Here is a 20,305-nt window from a genome sequence, read left to right as displayed (position 1 = left end):
TGAATACAATAGAATAAAATGAAGTGCCATTAGACACATGCAATGTGCATACAAATAGATGCATTTAATTATATACAACTCAAAAGTAAATGGTAAATCCTTAAAGTGTATGAGTCTTTGTAAGAGAAAAGAGATCTTGTTAGGTCTAAATACTTCCTATGGACAATTATTCATTCCTATCTCTAGATGAACACACTACGATTGGCTACAAGTTGTCCAATGTTTTCAGACAGCTGCAGTATAGACTGAGCTATATTTAAAATTTGCCCCTTCATCTGAAAAAGTGTGTTCTGGGCACATCAGTGTGTGTATTTTGCATTTTTTCTGGTTCCCATGCAGGTAGACCACATAATGACCATGGCACCCCAAGAGCCATGCTAAATTCTTCCAGACTGAATTTCTCCTGATGCATCAGACTGGCTACTTCCATCACCCTAGAGACATGCGAGGGGCATAATCGAACGCGAACGCCTATCTCCATGGGCGTCTTTGTCCGAAAACGGGTACGTGAAGAGTCGGGACAGACCGTATTTTCGAAAAAATGGACGTTTTTCAGCTGGGCGTTTTTTTTTTTTTAGCGATAATGGAAACTAAAAACACCCAGCTCAAAAACGTCCTAATCCGAGCCATTTGGTCATGGGAGGGGCCAGGATTCGTAGTACACTGGCCCCTTGATATGCCAGGACACCAAATGGGCACCCTAGAGGTCAGTGCAGTGGACTTCAGAAACAGCTCCCACATGCATAGCTCCCTTACCATGGGTGCTGAGCACCCACCCCCCTCCCCCAAAACCCACTACCCACAAATGTACAACACTACCATTGCTCTTAGGGGTGAAGGGGGCACCTACATGTGGGTACAGTGGGTTTTGGAGACCTCCCATTTACCAGCACAAGTATTACAGGTAGGGGGGATGGGCTTGGGTCCACCTGGCTGAAGTGCACTGCGGTACCCACTAAAAGTGCTCCAGGGACCAGCATACAAGCAGGCCTCTAGGACTTGTTGCTGCTATATAACATTGGCACACCAGTTGACACCTGAAGACTAATCTCTCCGAAAACGTCCTTTATTGGAATAAGCACGCTTACTCACAGTTAACTGCAGATCAGAGGTTGTGCCCCACTGGCAACGAGTCTCCCTGGTACTGAGATGAGCAGTAGGTCAGAGCTGGCAGAATGGTGTACAATGCCCTCTATCAGCCACATTCAAGGTAAGATCTAAGTTCTGTAACGTGGCTAACATGTGAAAGGGATCTAAAACTGGCTTACAAAAATGGCCATTACCTCATGGACTACCGGAAACAAAACAGGGCACACTCTGACCCAGTAAGCAGGGGGAAAAGCACCATGGGAGTAGAGCCTACCAACTACCAACATCGTGAGCATTTGCCACAAGCTAGTGGAATCACGGAGCCAAATACCTTTTCTGTTATGCGCACTGCAGAGTCTCATCAGCAATGCATTGTGGTGGGTGTAGGGTGTCACACTCACCCGAGAGCCACATCAGAACCAGGGAAAGGCTGTCACAGGATAGAACACATTCTGTTGTCATGGAGGTGGGTACGGCATTTGAGGCTGGCATAGAGGCTGGAAAAAAAAGTTTTTAAAGTGGTTTTGTTTTGGTGGGAGGGGGTTAGTGACCACTGGGGGAATCCGTGGAGGTCATCCCCGATTCCCTCCAGTGGTCCTCTGGGCAGTTGGGGCACTTTTTTGGGACTTGTTTGTGAAAAAAGGGTCCAAAAAAGTGACCTAAAATCACGGTAAAAACGCCTTTTTTTTCGATTATCAGCTAAAGATGCCCATCTCTCCTCGGCCGATAACCAAGCCCCAGTTCCGCCTTCACCATGCCTCTGACACGCCCTCGTCAACTTTACCCGTTTCCGCGATGGACTGCAGTTGGAAATGCCCAAAATCGGCTTTCAATTATACCGATTTGGGCGCCCACGGGAGAAAGACGCCCATCTCCCGATTTGGGTCTCAATATAGGCGTTTTTCTCTTTTGATTATAAGGAGGATAGGAACCTGATATAAATTATTTTCTCTTGGGGCATCCTCTTCCAAAACCTTTGATAACCAAAGAACTCAAGTTAATGTTTCCCATTTTCATGTTTCTATTTCAAATGCTCCTCCTCAAAAGTATATTCCAGGGCATCCAAAACATTTAATTAATGACTTAGTTTAAGACTTCTTTCAAATTGGTTGACACATTTTTGCAACCCTTTATTCCCTCTAATGTTAAACATTCTAATCATGGTAACTGCATGCATGTAATTTCCATGCATACAACAGGGATTTATGCATGCAAATGGGCTTTTGAAATATGCCTAATTTATGTGTGCATAATATTATGTGAGCAGAAAGAAGACACATTCCTAGGGTTGGAGGCGAATTGGAGTTTACACTTCTGTATCTAAAAGGAGCACTAGTAAGGTTACTCTGAGATAGCTGAGTGAGAAAAGAGCATGTATTAGGATTCCATAAATAATCAAATTTGCCCCTCCAATTTTCCTTTTTTCTGGTCCAAATTATTCTAATCTTTTTCTCAGTTACCACAAAATGGTGGTAACTGAGAAAGCTGAAATAAAGCTACAACCAAAGATCTCCTGACAGAGAACTGTGAAGCAGTCATCGAGGTGAAAGTGGGAACTTTGTGAAATAAAAGAGCAATATATTACAGCTCTTTCACAAACCAGAAAGAAAAATAATAGAACATAGTTTGGAAATGCTTCTTCCATATCATCAAGCTGATCAATCCATAGACTGGTGGGTTGTGTCCATCTACCAGCAGGTGGAGATAGAGAGCAAACTTTTGCCTCCCTATATGTGGTCATGTGCTACCGGAAACTCCTCAGTATGTTCTCTATCTCAGCAGGTGGTGGTCACACACAGCAGCAGCTCTGGCTAGGCCTCCAAGCCTAATCCTTAGGTTTTGTTGAGGCCTGGGGTTGAGGGCTCTTTTGAGCAAGTGCAAACCTGGTGGTGCCAGGTCCCTCCTTTTCTCCCCCCTCCCGCTGGCTCCGTTTAAAAAAAATATATATATATATTTTTAAACGTCCTTAAAGGCGTTTAATTCGACGTTTCTTTAAACGTTCATTGCAGCTACTCACTGGGACACCAGTTCGTTACAGCTCGGAGCGGCAAGCAGGTAATTTTACCTTTTTATAGCGGGCAGGGGGTTCCCCGATTCTTCTCCTCGTGGCAATGGCGTCGGAGGGCGAGGGCGCAAAGGGTCGCTCCCCGGATCGCTGGAGCGCTTCTAGAGGGGATGCGGGGGTTTTACAACCTGATTCGCCCTTGATGGGTGATAGTTTAGTGACCGATGAATGTCCCGGTCGTTCCTCCAGCGTGGCGGTTTTTTCCCGCCATAAACGCCCATCCCCCGCTCCTCGCCTCCGCCATCTTGGCCGGCCACGCGGCTCGGACGGCTTCTTCGGGGCCGCCCTTGAGGTTGGAGACATTAATGCCATGAACGCCCTTAATTTGGGCGACGGCACAAAAGCGGCTAAAGTTAAGCGCCGTTCTTCCCGCGCGGCTCCTTCACGGAGTTTCGCGCCGGACGCCATTTTGGATGCACAGCATGTCTCTCCCCCGCTATTGCGAGCGCCGGTTGAGAGTGCGTCTAGGGCTGTTGCCCAGGCTGCGGAAGTGCACAGTCTGGGGGGTTTCTCCCCCGAGTTTGTTTTGCTGCTGCATCAGGCTTTCCTCATGCAAACGCTGCCCCTGCTCCCTCTTCTGATAAAGAGGTTGAGGTTCCCAGAGGTAAACGCCCTCGGGTTGATTTCCAGGCCTTGGAAGACTTTTGTCTCCTCCGATGTAGATGAGGGCAGCGTGTCTGAGGTCTCCCAACGATCCTTTGCGGATTCCTTGGAGGAGATAGATCCCCGCTCGGCTGGAGCGGATGACCCCTCTGCAGCGCGGCTTTTTAGCCCAGAGGATTTGCCCAACCTGTTGTTACAGGCCATGGACACTTTGAAGATTTCCTCTCCGGAGGACGTCTCTCCCTCAGCCCCTGTTGGCTCTGCCATTATGCTGGGGACGAAGCGCCCGCCTAGAACCTTCCACGTGCATGATGCCATGCACACCTTAATTGCGGCTCAATGGGATGTCCCGGAAACGAGCCTTAAAGTGGCTAGGGCTATGTCCCGCCTCTATCCTTTGGCTGTGAGTGAACGTGAGGCCTATCTGTGGCCTACCGTGGATTCTTTAATCACTGCAGTGACTAAGAAAACGGCGTTGCCGGTGGAAGGTGGCACGGCCCTAAAGGACGCCCAAGACAGAAGATTGGAGGCGGCCTTAAGGTCGTCCTTTGAGGCAGCTGCTTTAAGTTTGCAGGCCTCAGTTTGCGGCTCCTATGTGGCCAGGGCGTGCCGGACTATGGTGCAGCGGGCTTCCCCCTCGGATCATTCCTTGAGGGCTGATTGGCCGGCCCTGGAATCGGGCTTAGCCTATTTGGCAGACTTGCTGTATGATGTCTGGAGAGCCTCAGCTAAAGGCATGGCTCAGACAGTCTCTGCGCGGCGGTGGCTTTGGCTGAAACATTGGTCTGCTGACCACGCCTCTAAATCCCGCCTGGCTAGATTGCCTTTTAAAGGCAAGCTGCTCTTTGGGGTTGAGCTGGACAAAATCGTGACCGATCTCGGCACGTCTAAGGGCAAGAAATTACCAGAGGTCAGGGCTCGGGTTAGTACTCGTCCCGATACCTCCAGAGGACGGTTGCAGGAAGCCCATCGGTACCGCCCGGGCAAGTCGGGTTCCTCTGCCCCCTCTTCCTTCAAGAGGAATTTCTCCCCCAAGCAGCATTCCTTTCGCAGAGACCGCCGTCCCGGAGGTGCTCCCTCCGGTCCTCCCCCAGGGTCTCGTACCCAATGACGGGGCCTTGGTCCACGCCCCAGTGCAGATTGGAGGACGGCTGTCCTCGTTTCTGGGCGAGTGGACCACTATAACTTCAGACGCGTGGGTGCTGGAAGTCATCAGAGACGGCTACAAGCTAGAGTTCTGCCAACCCTTAAGAGACGGGTTTGTACTCTCTCCCTGCAAGTCTCCGGTCAAGCTGTGGTAGTGCAGCAGACCTTGGACAACCTGATCCGCCTGGGTACGGTCGTTCCGGTGCCAAAAAATCAGATTGGCAAGGGACGTTACTCCATTTACTTTGTGGTTCCAAAGAAAGGAGGTTCTGTCCGGCCTATCCTCGACCTCAAAGGGGTCAATCGGGCCTGGAAAGTGAGGCACTTTCGCATGGAGACTCTCCGCTCTGTTATAGCGGCAGTGAAGGCAGGAGAGTTCTTGGCTTCCTTGGACATCAAGGAAGCGTACCTGCATATTCCCATCTGGCCTCCTCTCCAACGCTTTCTGCGTTTTACAGTCCTGAGACGACACTTCCAGTTCAGAGCCCTCCCTTTCGGGTTGGCTACTGCTCCGCGGACCTTTTCCAAAGTAATGGGGGTCATAGCGGCCTTCCTGCTAAAGGAAGGAGTACAAGTCCATCCTTATCTGGACGACTGGTTGATCCGAGCCCCCTCTTATGCAGAGTGCGGCAAAGCTATGGACCGGGTAATTGCTCTTTTGAGCTCCCTGGGATGGATCATCAACTGGAAGAAGAGCCAGCTGCGCCCAACTCAGTCCCTGGTGTATCTAGAAGTTCGATTCGACACCCAAGTGGGCAGAGTGTTCCTGCCAGACAATCGGATTGTCAAGCTTCAGGCTCAGGTGGACTAGTTCCTAGTAGCCTCTCCTATTCGGGCTTGGGACTACGTGCAGCTGTTGGGCTCTATGACGGCCACGATGGAAGTAGTGCCCTGGGCCAGGGCTCATATGAGACCACTACAGCTATCTCTGCTGCTGCGCTGGACTCCGATGTCGGAGGATTATGCTGTGCGCCTTCCCGTGGACCCAGCAGTGCGCAAGGCGCTGAGCTGGTGGACGCAGACAGACAAGTTGTCTGCAGGATTGCCTCTGGTGACCCCGTAGTGGATTGTCGTCACGACAGACGCCTCTTTGATGGGCTGGGGAGCCCACTGCTTGGGAAGGACAGCGCAGGGGCTCTAGTCTCCTGCAGAGGCAAGTGGTCTATCAACCTCCTGGAACTCAGAGCCATTCGGTTGGTGTTATTGGAGTTCATCCCGGTACTGGTGTTGAAGCCTGTACGGGTCCTGTCGGACAATGCCACGGCTGTGGCCTATATCAACCGCCAGGGAGGTACCAAGAGCGCCCCTCTAGCCAAGGAGGCTATGAGTCTTTGCCAGTGGGCGGAAGCGAACCTGGAGCAGCTTTCAGCGGCCCACATTGCCGGAGTCATGAATGTCAAGGCGGACTTTCTCAGTCGCCATACCTTGGAGCCCGGAGAGTGGCAACTATCTGCTCAGGCGTTCTTGGACATCACGAAGCGCTGGGGCCAGCCGAGCCTAGATCTGATGGCGTCATCGGCCAATGGCCAAGTGCCGCGCTTTTTCAGCAGAGGACGGGACCCTCGATCCCTGGGAGTAGATGCTCTTCTCCAACAGTGGCCGACACAAGAGCTCCTCTATGTGTTCCCGCCCTGGCCCATGTTGGGCAGGGTGCTAGACCGGGTGGCAAAGCATCCCGGCAGGGTAATCCTGGTGGGTCCGGATTGGCCCAGACGTCCCTGGTATGCGGACTTGTTCAGGCTCTCAGTCGACGATCCTCTGCGGCTGTCAGTGGAGCAGGGCCTGTTACATCAGGGTCCCGTGGTGATGGAGGATCCCTCTCACTTTGGTCTTACGGCCTGGCTATTGAGCGGCAGCGTCTGAGGAAGAAGGGCTTCTCAGACAAGGTCATCGCCACTATGCTGAGAGCGAGGAAGCGCTCTACTTCTACTGCTTGCGCCAGGGTTTGGCGTATCTTTGCAGCATGGTGTGAAGCAGGCTCACTTTCTCCCTTCACTGCTCCAATTTCTTCAGTGTTGGCGTTCCTGCAAGAAGGTCTGGAGAAAGGCCTGTCGCTCAGTTCCCTTAAAGTCCAGGTAGCGGCTCTGGCTTGCTTCAGGGGCCGCCTGAAGGGTGTTTCCCTGGCTTCGCAGCCAGATGTGGTGCGCTTTCTCAAGGGAGTTAATCACCTGCGCCCTCCTCTGCACTCAGTGGTGCCTGCGTGGAATCTCAACCTGGTGCTAAGAGCATTGCAGAAGCCGCCTTTGGAACCCTTGTCGAGGGCATCTCTGAAAGACCTGACGTTGAAAGCAGTCTTTTTGGTGGCTATCACTTCAGCCAGAAGAGTTTCCGAGCTCCAGGCGCTCTCATGTCGAGAGCCTTTTCTGCAGTTCACTGAGGCAGGAGTGACTATTCGCACAGTGCCTTCCTTCCTGCCCAAGATTGTTTCTCGCTTCCATGTGAATCAGCAGCTCTGTCTCCCTTCCTTTCGTAGGGAGGACTACCCAGAGGAGTACTCTGCTCTTAAATATCTGGATGTGAGACGAGTCATCATCAGATACTTGGAAGTGACCAATGATTTCCGGAAATCGGATCATCTGTTTGTCCTGTTTGCAGGTCCTCGTAAGGGTCTGCAGGCTGCTAAGCCTACAGTGGCAAGATGGGTCAAGGAAGCCATTGCAGCGGCTTATGTGGCCGCGGGGAAGGTGCCGCCTATCCAGCTGAAGGCTCACTCCACGAGAGCTCAGGCGGCCTCGATGGCAGAGGCCGGATCCGTCTCCTTGGAAGAGATATGCAAGGCGGCAACTTGGGCTTCGGCTCATACATTCTCCAAGCATTACCGTTTGACTGTGGCTGCACGGGCGGAGGCCCGGTTTGGAGCTTCAGTGTTGAGGTCAGGGATTTCTATGTCCCGCCCTGGGTGAGTACTGCTTCGGTACATCCCACCAGTCTATGGATTGATCAGCTTGATGATATGGAAGGTAAAATTATGTATAATCATACCTGATAATTTTCTTTCCATTAATCATAGCTGATCAATCCATAGCCCCTCCCAGATATCTGTACTGTTTATATTCTGGTTGAATTTTAGGTTCAAGTTTAGCCTTCAGTTACTTCAGGAGGACTTCGTGTTCAAGTTCTTCTTTCACTTGGATTCTTCAAGAGTTGAGACGAGTTTGTGTTACAGTGAGCTGCTGCATTCCTCTCCCCTCCGTTTTACGGGGCTGGATTGAGACATAAATTCTGCCGGCACTCCCTCCCGCTTCGTGCGGCTGTAGGGCAGCTTTGTACCCCTCCCGCTTCGGCGGTGTTAGGGTCAGTCAGCTCCTCCCGCGGTTGCGGTTGCAGGATAAGCCAGATCCCCCCGCATCGGCGGGTGTGGTGTCCCTCCCCCGCTCCGCGGGGATGAGCTGGACGGATTCCCCTCCCCCACTTGTGTGGGGATGAGCTGGGTTAATTCCCCTCCCCCGTTTCGGCGGTGGTGAGCTGGGCAGAGTGTCCCTTCGTGGGTGTAATTCTCTAAGTGCTGAGTCCTGCGGATGGAGCTTTGATATCGACATACTGAGGAGTTTCCGGTAGCACATGACCACATATAGGGAGGCAAAAGTTTGCTCTCTATCTCCACCTGCTGGTAGATGGACACAACCCACCAGTCTATGGATTGATCAGCTATGATTAATGGAAAGAAAATTATCAGGTATGATTATACATAATTTTACCTTTGACTTCAATGGAAGATACAATTAATTTCGTTTTTAGAGCAGGATCTTCTAGATTTAAACAACAGGAGCAATATACACATATTTGTCATTCAGAAGGGTCAGAAAGTAGGAATCCTATGAAATTCATGAAATATGTTCTCCCTAAGCTACTTCATTGTATGACAGGTCATTGAAAGTTAGGCCCTCTGTTCACATGTAAGTTATAAAATACTAGCATTTACACATGTGAATGTTAAGGTTACACATATAAGTGTGAGCTGTGTGCTCCGTGGTATTCTATAACATAGGTGCACAATCTGCTTAGGGGTCCTTTTAATAAATGGCGGTAAGCCCACCATGGGAACTACCGCTGGCCCAATTCAGGCACCGGTGGTAGCTCCACCCCAATGTGTGGCATTTCTGGTGCTAGTGAAAAAAAATGAAAAACATTTCCACAGGGCGTTACCCGACAGTAATCAGGCAGTGCCTCATGCTGGCGGGTTACTGCACAGGAGCCCCTACCTCAACCTCAATGGCCATGTGGTAAGTGCAATCTTACCGCATGAGCATTTCTTTTTTCGGCCTTTTTATCTGCTGCAGTAAAAGTATCCTCAGCATGCGCTATCGCTAGCACAAGGCCCCTTTTACCGCAGCTTAGTAAAAGGGGCCCTTACCCTCAGATTCTATATAGTGCGCTGAAATCAAAGTGTATTCTGTAACAATGCGTGTAATTTAATTGGCTTAACAAGCCAATCAGTGTTAACAGCACTTAACAAGCAATAATTAGCACTAATTGGCAATAATTAGAATTTATGTGCACAACTCCCTAAGCATGTTCTGCCTACATTTTAATGTGCACAAGCAAAAATGGGCATGGTTATGGGCAGGGAAATGGGAGTTTTGTGGGTGTTCCAAAATTTACACTCATTGTCATACAATATGACCCTGTGTGCCTACATTTATGTGCCAGGATTTGCACCACACTTTCATTGGTGTAAATGGAAATGCATAGTTTTATGTGCTATGGATGTCAACTAAGCATATTCTATATACTGCCGCTTATAGAATATGCTTAGGTGAAAATGTTTTTCATGCAGATTTTCTAGGCACCCTATATAGAATCTGGCCCTTACTGTGTAAATGCATTGGGACATATATATCAGTGAGGTTTGGGTAGGGCATGGATGAGTCCTACATTTGCACTCATAACTTAAAGAATACTATAAGTTTCATGCTAAGGTGCTGCATTTTGGTGCTCTCATTTACACCTGTAACTGACATGGCAGAATCTATGGACCCAGATGATGTTATGGAATTAACACTTAGGGCTAGATTCTATATATGGCACCAAAATGCTAAGTGCCAAAAACATGTTATTCTATGAGCTGCGCTTAAAGTTAGACGCAGTTTATAGAACAGCGCTTATCCCTGGGAGTCGTGCCTAACTTTAGGTGCGGTTATTTGTACCAGCTGAAACGTGGTGCAAATGTATGCATCCCTGTATCCACTTATTCTATAACAGTACGTGTGAATTCTAGGAACGCCCTGGTTCTGTCAATGCCCCTCTCATTTCCGTTCCTCCTTTTTCCAATTGCATGTAAAATTTAGGCAATGATCCCGCACCTAAATTTACGTACACAAAGTGTAATTCAATTTAATTAATGTCAATAATTACTTGTTAAAAAGCCAGTTATTGGCACTAATTGGCTTGTTATTTAATTTATTTGCGCACACAAATTTGACGCACGACCAAAGTTGCGTATGCAATTTTTGGCAGCTTTTATAGAATTAGGGGGTTCATATACTGCATCTTGGTGCCTAACTTTTGGTGCCCTTTATATAATTGCCTCCTGTATGTCTACAGGAACTGGAGGAATAAAGGATCAGTGTTAATGTTTGTGGGAACTTGAGGAGTACATCAGCATGAGTGAGATCGTGGTAGAGACAGGAGCTATTATTTCTGGTTGTAAGAAAGATGGTACCAGGGTGTGACCGCACCTCGAATATTGTGTTCAATTCTAGTTGCTGCATCTCAAAAGAGATATAGTGGAATTCGAAAAGATGCAGAGAAGGGTGACAAAAATGATAAAGGGGATGGGACGACTTCCCTATGAGGAAAGGCTAAAGCGGCTAGCAGGCTTATTTTTGAAAGTGATCGCTGGCCATCTTCCAACATAAATTGGGAGATGGCTGGCGATCTCTCAAAAGCGGCCAACTCAGTATAATCGAAAACCCCTTTTTTTACACCATCGCCGCTTTCCCATTGCCAAGCCGGCGAACGTTCAATGGGGAATGTCGGCAGTGTAGCGAAGGTGGGACATGTGCGGGCATAGGCGTGGCTACCAGATGGCCGGCTTTCGCCGATAATGGAAAAAAAAAAGCGGTGTTAATCAGTATTTCGCCGGGTTTACTTGGTCCTTCTATTTTCACGACCAAGCCTCAAAAAGGTGCCCCAACTCACCAGATGACCACTGGAAGGAATCGGGGATGACCTCAATGTACTCCCCCAGTGGTCACCAACCCTCTCCCACCCTAAAAAACACAATTATAAACATATTTTGCCAGCCTCTATGCCAGCCTCAAATGCCGTACCCACCTCCATGACAGCAGAATGTGTTCTATCCTGTGACAGCCTTTCCCTGGTTGTGATGTGGCTCTCAGGTGAGTGTGACACCTTTTCTGTTATGCGCACTGCAGAATTATATCAGCAATGCATTGTGGTGGGTGTAGGGTATTGGGCTACATGATTGCAGCAGCTAGTGTTAAATGCTCACGCTGTTGGTAGTTGGTAGGCTCTACTCCCATGGTGCTTTTCCCCCTGCTAACTGGGTCAGAGTGTGCCCTGTTTTGTTTCCGGTAGTCTATGAGGTAGTGGCCATTTCTGTAAGCCAGTTTTAGATCCCTTTCATGTGTTACCCATGTTAGAGAACTTACTTATTACCTTGAATGTTGCTGAAAGAGGGCATTGTACACCATTCTGCCAGCTCTGACCTACTGCTAATCTCAGTACCAGGGAGACTCTTTGCCAGTGGGGCACAACCTCTGATCTGCAGTTAACTGTGAGTAAACGTGCTTATTCAAATAAAGGACTTTTTCAAAGAGATTAGTCTTCAGGTGTCAACTGGTGTGCCAAGCTTATACAGCAGCAACAAGTCCTAGAGGCCTGCATGTATGCAGGTCTCTGGAGCACTTTTAGTGGGTACCGCAGTGCACTTAAGGCAGGCGGACCCAGGCCTATCCCCTCCCCCACCTGTAATACTTGTACTGGTAAATGGGAGGTCTCCAAAACCCACTGTACCCACATGTAGTTGCCCTCTTCACCCCTAAGAGCTACGGTAGTGTTGTACATTTCTGGGTAGTGGGTTTTTGGGGGGGTTGGGGGGCTCAGCACCAGTGGCATAGCCACAGGTGGGCTTAGGTGGGCCAGGGCCCACCCATTTATGGCTCAGGCCCACCCAACAGTAGCACATGTTTAGTGGTAACTGGTGGGAATCCCAAGCTCCGCCAGCTGAAGATTTTCCCCTAATGATAACGAAAAGCTACTCTCCATGACACTGGCACCTGCGCATGCTCAGTTTTCAGTGCATGCCTGCTGCCAAGGTGGAAAGAAGCGTTTTCCCACCAGCTGAGATAAGATAATTTTTTTTTTTTGGGGGGGGGGGAGAACACTTGGTGCTCACCCAATTCTTGCCTAGGCCCACCCAAAATCTGTTGTCTGGCTACGCCCCTGCTCAGCACCCAAAGTAAGGAAGCTATGCATGTGGAAGCGTTTTCTGAAGTCCACCGCACTGACCCCTAGGGTGCCCAGTTGGTGTCCTGGCATGTCATGGGGGCCAGTGCACTACGAATGCTGGCTCCTTCCAAGACCAAATGCCTTGCATTTGGGCAGGTTTGAGATCGCTGGGCCCGGTTTCCATTATGGCCAAAAACCGAACCCGCCCATCTCTAAAGCTGGCCCAAATGCTGACATTTGGCCGGCTCCAACCGTATAATTGAAACAAAAGATAGCCGGCTATCTTTTTTGATAATATGGTTCTGCCATTGCTTTTCGCCACCGGCTATATAGATGGCCATCCATCTAGTTAGCCGGCGCCGTTCGATTATGCCCCTCTAGGGCTCTTCAGCTTGGAGAAAAGGTGGCTGAGGGGAGATATGATAGAGGTCTATAAAATAATGAGTGGAGTGGAAAGGGTAGACACAAAGCGTCTGTTTACTCTTTCCAAAAATATTAGGACTAGGGGGCATTAGATGAAGCTACAAAATAGTAAATTTAAAACAAATCAGAGAAAGGTTTTCTTCACTCAACGTGTAATTAAACTCTGGAATTCATTGCCAGAGAATGTGGTAAAGGTGGTTAGCTTAACAAGGTTTAAAAAAAGGTTTGAACGGCTTCCTAAAGGAAAAGTCCATAGACCATTATTAAAATGGACTTGGGGAAATTCCACTGCTTATTTCTGGGATAGGCAGCATAAAATGTTTTGTACTTTTTGGGATCTTGCCAGGTACTTGTGATCTGGATTGGCCTCTGTTGGAACCAGGATGCTGGGCTTGATGGACCTTTGTCCAGTATGGCACAGTGGCGTAGCCACAGGTGGGCCCGGCCCACCCACTTAGGACTCAGGCCCACCTAACAGCAGCACTCATTTAGTGGTAGCTCGTGGGGCTCCCAAGCTCTGCCAGTTGAAGACCTCCCCCTGATGATGCTGAAAACATTGCTCTCCACTTCAGCAGTCTGAGCTTCCTAAGCTGGCACCTGCGCATGCTCAGTTTTCGGCGCATGCCTGCTGCAGGCTGCCAAGGTGGAAAGCAGTGTTTTTCCGCCAGCTGAGATATATTTTTAAGTTGGTGGGGGAGGGGGTAGAACACTTGGTGCCCACCCACTTGTTGTCTAGGCCCACCCAAAATCTGCAGTCTAGCTACGCCCCTGGTATGGCAATACCTTTGTACTTATGTACTTATGAAGTGATGTAAGAATTTTGCATATGATAGAGGGAACTGTAAGAGTCCAGCACTTAAAGTGAGATCATATTTGGGATGAAAACTATGGGAGTGAATATAAATATGATGGACAGGAGATTAAATGTAGTGGGTGATGATGAAGATGGTGAGGTGTGCATATGGTCATTACTGGATATTCTGAGGTCTGCAGCTGAGTTGGAAGAATGTTTTTCAGGGAGCAGAGCCAGTCAGCTGCAGGCATCATAAGATCATGAGTGGGGCACAGCATTCGATGGACAGACAAGTTAGGATATTATTAGACTGGAAGTCTGCCTGGTTTCTGTTGTAAAGAACATTAACCGTTAGTTACTGAAATTAGTCATTGGTTTATTGATGAAATCTGCCTCTTTACTGATAGCATGTAAATTAGCTACTGGTAATAAAAAATAAAATAAAATAAAAAGTGGAAATCTGCCTGGTTACTGCTGCAATGAAAATGAACAACTGATTATAAGAGTGGAAATTTTCCATTCATCGTAGAGACATACTAATGGAAAAAGCCCTTCTGCTTTTATGTACCAAGAAGTCAATATTAAGACATGCAGAGAATGCAAAATTTAAAATGGATAAATTATCTGTTTAAAGGTATGAATATTTTTAGCAGAACTATGCAGTCAAGTGTGAATACTAAAAATGTCAGCATAACTTTAACTGGATAACTAGTTCATTTACTAAGCTGCACTAAGAAGTGGCTGGCACTGCTGTCAGCACGTGGGTTTCCCATGAGCTGCGGCTACTTTTAGAGCGGCAGTAAAATGGCCGCATTCAGGGATTTGTTTGTAATGGCTGTGAGCTAATTCCCCATTAGCGCAAGACCATTACCTCTGGGAGCCCTTACGACCACCTATTTAGGAAGCAGTAAGGGCTACCGTGCTACTCCCACACTAATTGGGTAGAGCACGGTAATGTGCTCTTGCTACCTGATTAGCGCAGGCATGCCTACTCTACGGCCCCAAGACACGCCTCCCATGGCAAAAAATAAAATATTTTAATGTGGGAGTGCACGTGCTGATGGCCTTGGCTCAAATCACAGTAGTGCCCTTCAGCGCATGGTAGTAAAAGGGACACTTATGCTGTTCCTGATATCTTTGTGTTCAACAGTCAAGGCTCAATATTCAAAAGTTTAAAGCTTATAGTTTATTAAAATTTACTATACAACCTTTACTGAACAAACAGGACTAGGCGGTGTACAATCTAAAGCAATGAGAATGAAAAGAACTCTATTAAGAATAGGAAAGCACAAAAACAACCACAGAAAAATCCAAAACTAAAAAAATAACAAACTAAGAAACACTCCAGCATATAGTACAATGAACAGAAGAACATAACATAAGAGTAGCTATAAAGGGTCAGACCAGTGGTCCATCTAACCCAGTATCCTGTTTTCCAAACAGTGGGCAAGCCAGGTCACAAGTACCTGACAGAAACTCAAAGTGTGGCAACACTCCATACTACAAATCCCAGGGCAAGTAATCGCTTCCCATGTCTGTCTCAATAGCAGACTATGGACTTTTCCTCCAGCAATTTGTCCAAACCTTTTTTAAACCCAGATACACTAACTGCTGTTACCACATCCTCCGGCAAAGAGTTCCAGAGCCCAACCACTCGTTGAGTGAAAAAAATATTTCCTCCTATTTGTTTTAAAAGTATTTCCATGTAACTTCCTCGAATGTCCCCTAGTCTTTGTACTTATAAGAACATAGGTTCATAAAAGAGAGAGAGAGAGAGAGAGAGAGAGAGAGAAAGAGAGAAAGAGAGAGAGAGAGAGAGAGAGAGAGAGAGAGAGAGAGAGAGAAGATAAGCCTTTCATCCAGCTGCTCACAGTTCTTCAAATGCCTGCCAGTGTAAACAAGGATTTAAATTTGGAGAAAGATAATTCAGAACAAATTTTGGGGGGAAGGCCATTCCAAGTGGCAGGTGCCATGAAGAAAACAACTGAATGTCTAGTGGTTTCAAATTTAGCCAACCCAAGCCCAGGCAATACAGGTCTATGATTGTTTAAAGAATGAAGAACATGAGCAGAGTTGTAAGTGATTCTAAGTACTGAGGGGTACCCATGTGGAATGCATGAAAAAGCAAGAACTAATAATTTGAAGTGAACATGGAATTAGATTGGTAACCAATGACACTGAGATAACAAGGGAGAAACATGCTCATATCTGTCCAAACCACAAAGAACTCAAATAATTGACTAACCTGTAGTCTAGTTATGTTTCATTGAGAGATACCACAATATACTATGTTACAAAAGTCCAATTTAGACATTAAGATGGCATGAATCAATGCATGAAAGGGATTCTGATCAAAGAAACTTCTGACATACCTTAGTTGCCTCAAGGCAATAAAACCCAAGTACACAACTGCAGAAATTTAAGGCGCAAAGGAAAGCTGGGGATAATTTAGCCGGTGACGAATATCATTAAAAAAAAAAAAAAACGCTGACCGTCGCCATGTGAATATTGGGGGGTTAATGCATGGTTAATGGCCAGCAGGAAAAAGGAGATGAAATGCCTTGTTGAAGTCTCTGGTAAGACCTCATTTCAGGGTCCTTTTACTAAGGTACACTAATGGATTTAGCGAGCACTGATGAATTAGTGTGTGTTTAAGTACCATGCAACCCAAAAGTATGCAATGAACTGCACAGCATTTAGAGATCCTATGTATGTGTCCCAAGCTAATCTCATGTGCTAAATGTGTTAGTGCACTTAGTAAAAGGATCCCTTAGAGTACTGTGTTCAATTCTGAAGACTGCACTTTCAAAAATATATAAATAGGATAGAGTCAGTCCAGAGGGTGGCTACTAAAATGATCAGTGGTCTTCATCATAAAACATATAGAAACAGACTTAAAGATCTCATATGTATTCATTCAAAGAAATACATGCTAGGGGAGATATTATAGAGATGTTTAAATACCTCTATGGCATAAATGCACAGGAGGCAAGTCTCTTTCAATTTAAAGGAAGCGAGGAATGAAGGGGCATAGGATGAAGGTGAGAGCACACAGATTCAGGAGTTACCTAAGGAAATACATCTTCATGGAAAGGGTGGTAAATGCATGGAATGGCCTCCCAGTGGAAGCAGTGGAGATAAAGACATTACCTGAATTCATGAACGCTTGGGACACATACATAGGATCTCTAAGGGAGAGGAAGGGATGGTAGATGGCATGGATGGGCAAACTGGATAGGCCATATGGGTTTTATCTGTCTTTGTTTTTCTCTGTTTCTATAGTTCTCTGTTTCTTTAAATTCAGTCACCTTCTGGTACAATATATATAAATAAGGAGAAAAAGAAAAAAATATAAGCATTAAAAACTCTAGAGGGTATCCAGGAATATTATATCAGTTATGCACATCAGGAGTTAATTATTTTAATCATTTCTTGGATAAGTTACAACAGTCAACTCTTCATAATTCCAATGGGACTGCTTAGAAGATGCAATTATGGAAGCCAATTTCAATTTATTAAGTTTCTATTAGCTATTCCTCTGTTTTATAAAGTCTACTATTTTCTACTATTTGCCAATTGCCTCAAAAATGCTGTAGTAGGGAGTCAGCCCTTGGAACCTCAGAACTTGATTTAAATAATATTTCTGCTACATAGGAATATAAGAATAGCCGTGGAGGGGCATAATTGAACGAAAACGTCTATCTCCATGGGCGTTTATCTCCGAGAACGGGTCCGTGAAGGGGCGGACTGAACAGTATTTTCGAAAAAAATAGACGTCCACGTTTTATTTGACAATTTGTGAGCTGGGCGTTTTTGTTTTTCAGTGATAATGGAAAATGAAAGCGCCCAGCTCAAAAACGAATAAATCCAAGGCATTTGTTCGTGAGAGGGGCCAGGATTCATAGTGCACTGGTCCCCCTCACATGCCAGGACACCAACCGGGTACCCTAGGGGGCACTTTTACAAAAACAAAAAAAAGGTAAAAGAGCTCCCAGGTGCATAGCACCCTTCCCTTGTGTGTTGAGCCCCCCAAATCCCCCCCAAATCCCCCTCAAAACCCACTGCCCACAAGTCTACACCATTACTATAGCCCTAAGGGGTGAAGGGGGGGCACCTACATGTGGGTACAGTGGGTTTGGGGGGGTTGGACGACTAAGCATTAAGCAACACAATTGTAACAGGTAGGGGGGGATAGGCCTGGGTCCACCTGCCTGAAGTCCACTGCACCCCCTAACAACTGCTCCAGGGACCTGCATACTGCTGCCAGGGAGGTGGGTATGACATTTGAGGGTGAAAATAAAAAGTTGTGAAACATCATTTTTTTGTGGTGGGAGGGGGTTAGTGACCACTGGGGGAGTCAGGGGAGGTCATCCCCGATTCCCTCTGGGGGTAATCTGGTCATTTAGGGCACTTTTTGGGGCCTTATTCGTGAAAAAACAGGGTCCAGGAAAAGTGCCCTAAATTCTAGCTACAAACGCATACTTTTTTTCCATTATCGGCGAAAGGCGTCCATCTCTCCTCGGCCGATAACCAGCCCCAGTTCCACCTTCGCCACGCCTCCGACACGCCCCCGTCAACTTTGTACGCTTCTGCGATGGAGTGCAGTTGAAAACGTCCAAAATCAGCTTTCCATTATACTGATTTATTTGTTTTTGTGAGATAAACGTCTATCTCCCGATTTGGGTCGAAATCTAGGCGTTTTTCTCTTTCAATTATAAGGTGGATAGTGGGTCATACCAATGGATCATCTACCCAGTATCCAGTGGCTAAGCCAGATAATAAGTACCTGGAAGAAACCCAAATAATAGCAACATTCCATGCTACCAATCCCAGGGCAAGCAGTGGCTTCCCCATATCTGTCTCAATAGCAGACTATGGACTTTTCCTCCAGGAACTTGTCCAAACCTTTTTTTTTAAACCCAGATACACTAACTGCTGTTACTACATCCTCCAGCAAAGCGTTCCAGAGCTTCACTATTCATTCAGTGAAAAAAATATTTCCTCTTATTTATTTTAAAAGAGTTCCCATGTAACTTCATTGAGTGTCCCCTAGCCTTTGTATTTTTTGAAAGAGTAAAAAATTTGATTTATTTCTACTCATTCTACACCACTCAGGATTTTGTAGACCTCAATCGTATCTCCCCTCAGCTGTCTAGTTTCCAAGCTGAAAAGCTCTAACCTCTTTAGCCTTTCCTCATATGAGAGGAGTTCCATCCCCTTTATCTTGCCGGGTATTTGAGACCTAGATTGGCCACTGTTGGAAACAGTATGCTGGGCTTGATGGACATTTGGTCTGTCCCAGTATGGCAAAACTTATGTACTTATCATTTTGATCGCTCATCTTTGAACCTTTTCTAATTCCGCACATCTTTTTTGAGATACGATGACCAGAACTGAACACAGTACTCAAGGTGAGGTAGCACCATGGAGTGATACAGAAGTATTATAGCATTCTCAGTCTTATTTACCATCCATTTTCTCCTGCAGGTTTTCAGCATACACCAAACTCGGAATTACCGCCAGGTGCATGCGCTAAATTCTAATTATTACCAATTAGTGCTCATTATTGCTTTTTAAGTGCTGTTATCAATGCTGATCAGCTTGTTAAGACAATTAAGTTACACGGGTTATTATAAAATATGCCTGGATTTCAGCATGGATCTCTAGGCGTGCTATTATAGAATCCAGGGCTAATGTACTACAAAACACACATTGAGTCTCTACCAAAAAAAGGGGAGGTGAAAGGACCAAAATAAACTATGTAAAAACTCAAAACCATGACAGATACACTACACTGTGCACAAATAAAGCTTAAGAATTGTGCCATCCCACATAACACACCGAACAGTCTTAAAGTGAAGAGTGACCTACAGATGTTGATACTTTCTTTGTTATGTTTTCTGAAGATGTACTTGTTTATGCATCTTTCTATTTTACATTTTAAGTGTTCTAGAGGTCTGCTTTTGCTTTTTTTGGGCACCTTGATGTGAGGTTGTGCAGTCTTCGCCATTGTTTTCGTTTGCCTATGTTGAACTCATGGAGAATAGTTCTTCTGTTTTGCTTTCATGAACCCCATGGAAGATCACAACAAGGGGTTCACATTTCTGAGATTTTCTAATTCCTTTTGACTCAGAACATTGTCTTAGAAAGAAGGAGAACCAGTTCACAACTGTTTCTGTTATTCCTAATCTATCCAATATATTCATAATCCATCATCAAATGCAGAAGCAAAACCCAACTGCATCAAAAATCCAACTTTTTCTTATTCAGCATTGATCTAAGTCCTGCAGGTATGACTAATAAATTCCTGTGCTATAATTCTGTCTGAAGCCTGATTGTTTTGAATTAAAGAAAAATCAAAATATTCCAAATATCTCTGCAACTGAGAAGCTACAATAGCTTCCATAACCTTAGCTAAGACTTTGATACTTCCTATAGGTTGATAATTTGAACAGTTTGCATCCTGTTTTGGTTCTTTAAGAAAAGGAGTTAATGTAATGAGATTGAGCTCAGTTGGAAAATTACCACTTTCAAGAAACAGATTCACAGAAGAAAGTAGCCATCGCATTCCTTCTAACGGAAGATGTTTTAACAAAGACACTGGACATGGATCCAAATTACAGTATCCATTAGCAAATGTAGGTGTCATTTTACTAACGTTTAGTGTACACTAACAGAATGTACATACACTATACGCTAAGAAGCCGATAGGCATAAAACAGACTTCTCAGTATTTAGCGCGTGCTAATTTCATTAGTGTATGCTAAACTTTA

The sequence above is a fragment of the Microcaecilia unicolor genome, chromosome 9 (assembly GCF_901765095.1).
Source record: "Microcaecilia unicolor chromosome 9, aMicUni1.1, whole genome shotgun sequence".
Taxonomy (NCBI): Eukaryota; Metazoa; Chordata; class Amphibia; order Gymnophiona; family Siphonopidae; genus Microcaecilia; species Microcaecilia unicolor.
The sequence above is the reverse complement of the archived record's forward strand: the minus strand, read 5'-3'. Positions refer to the sequence as shown.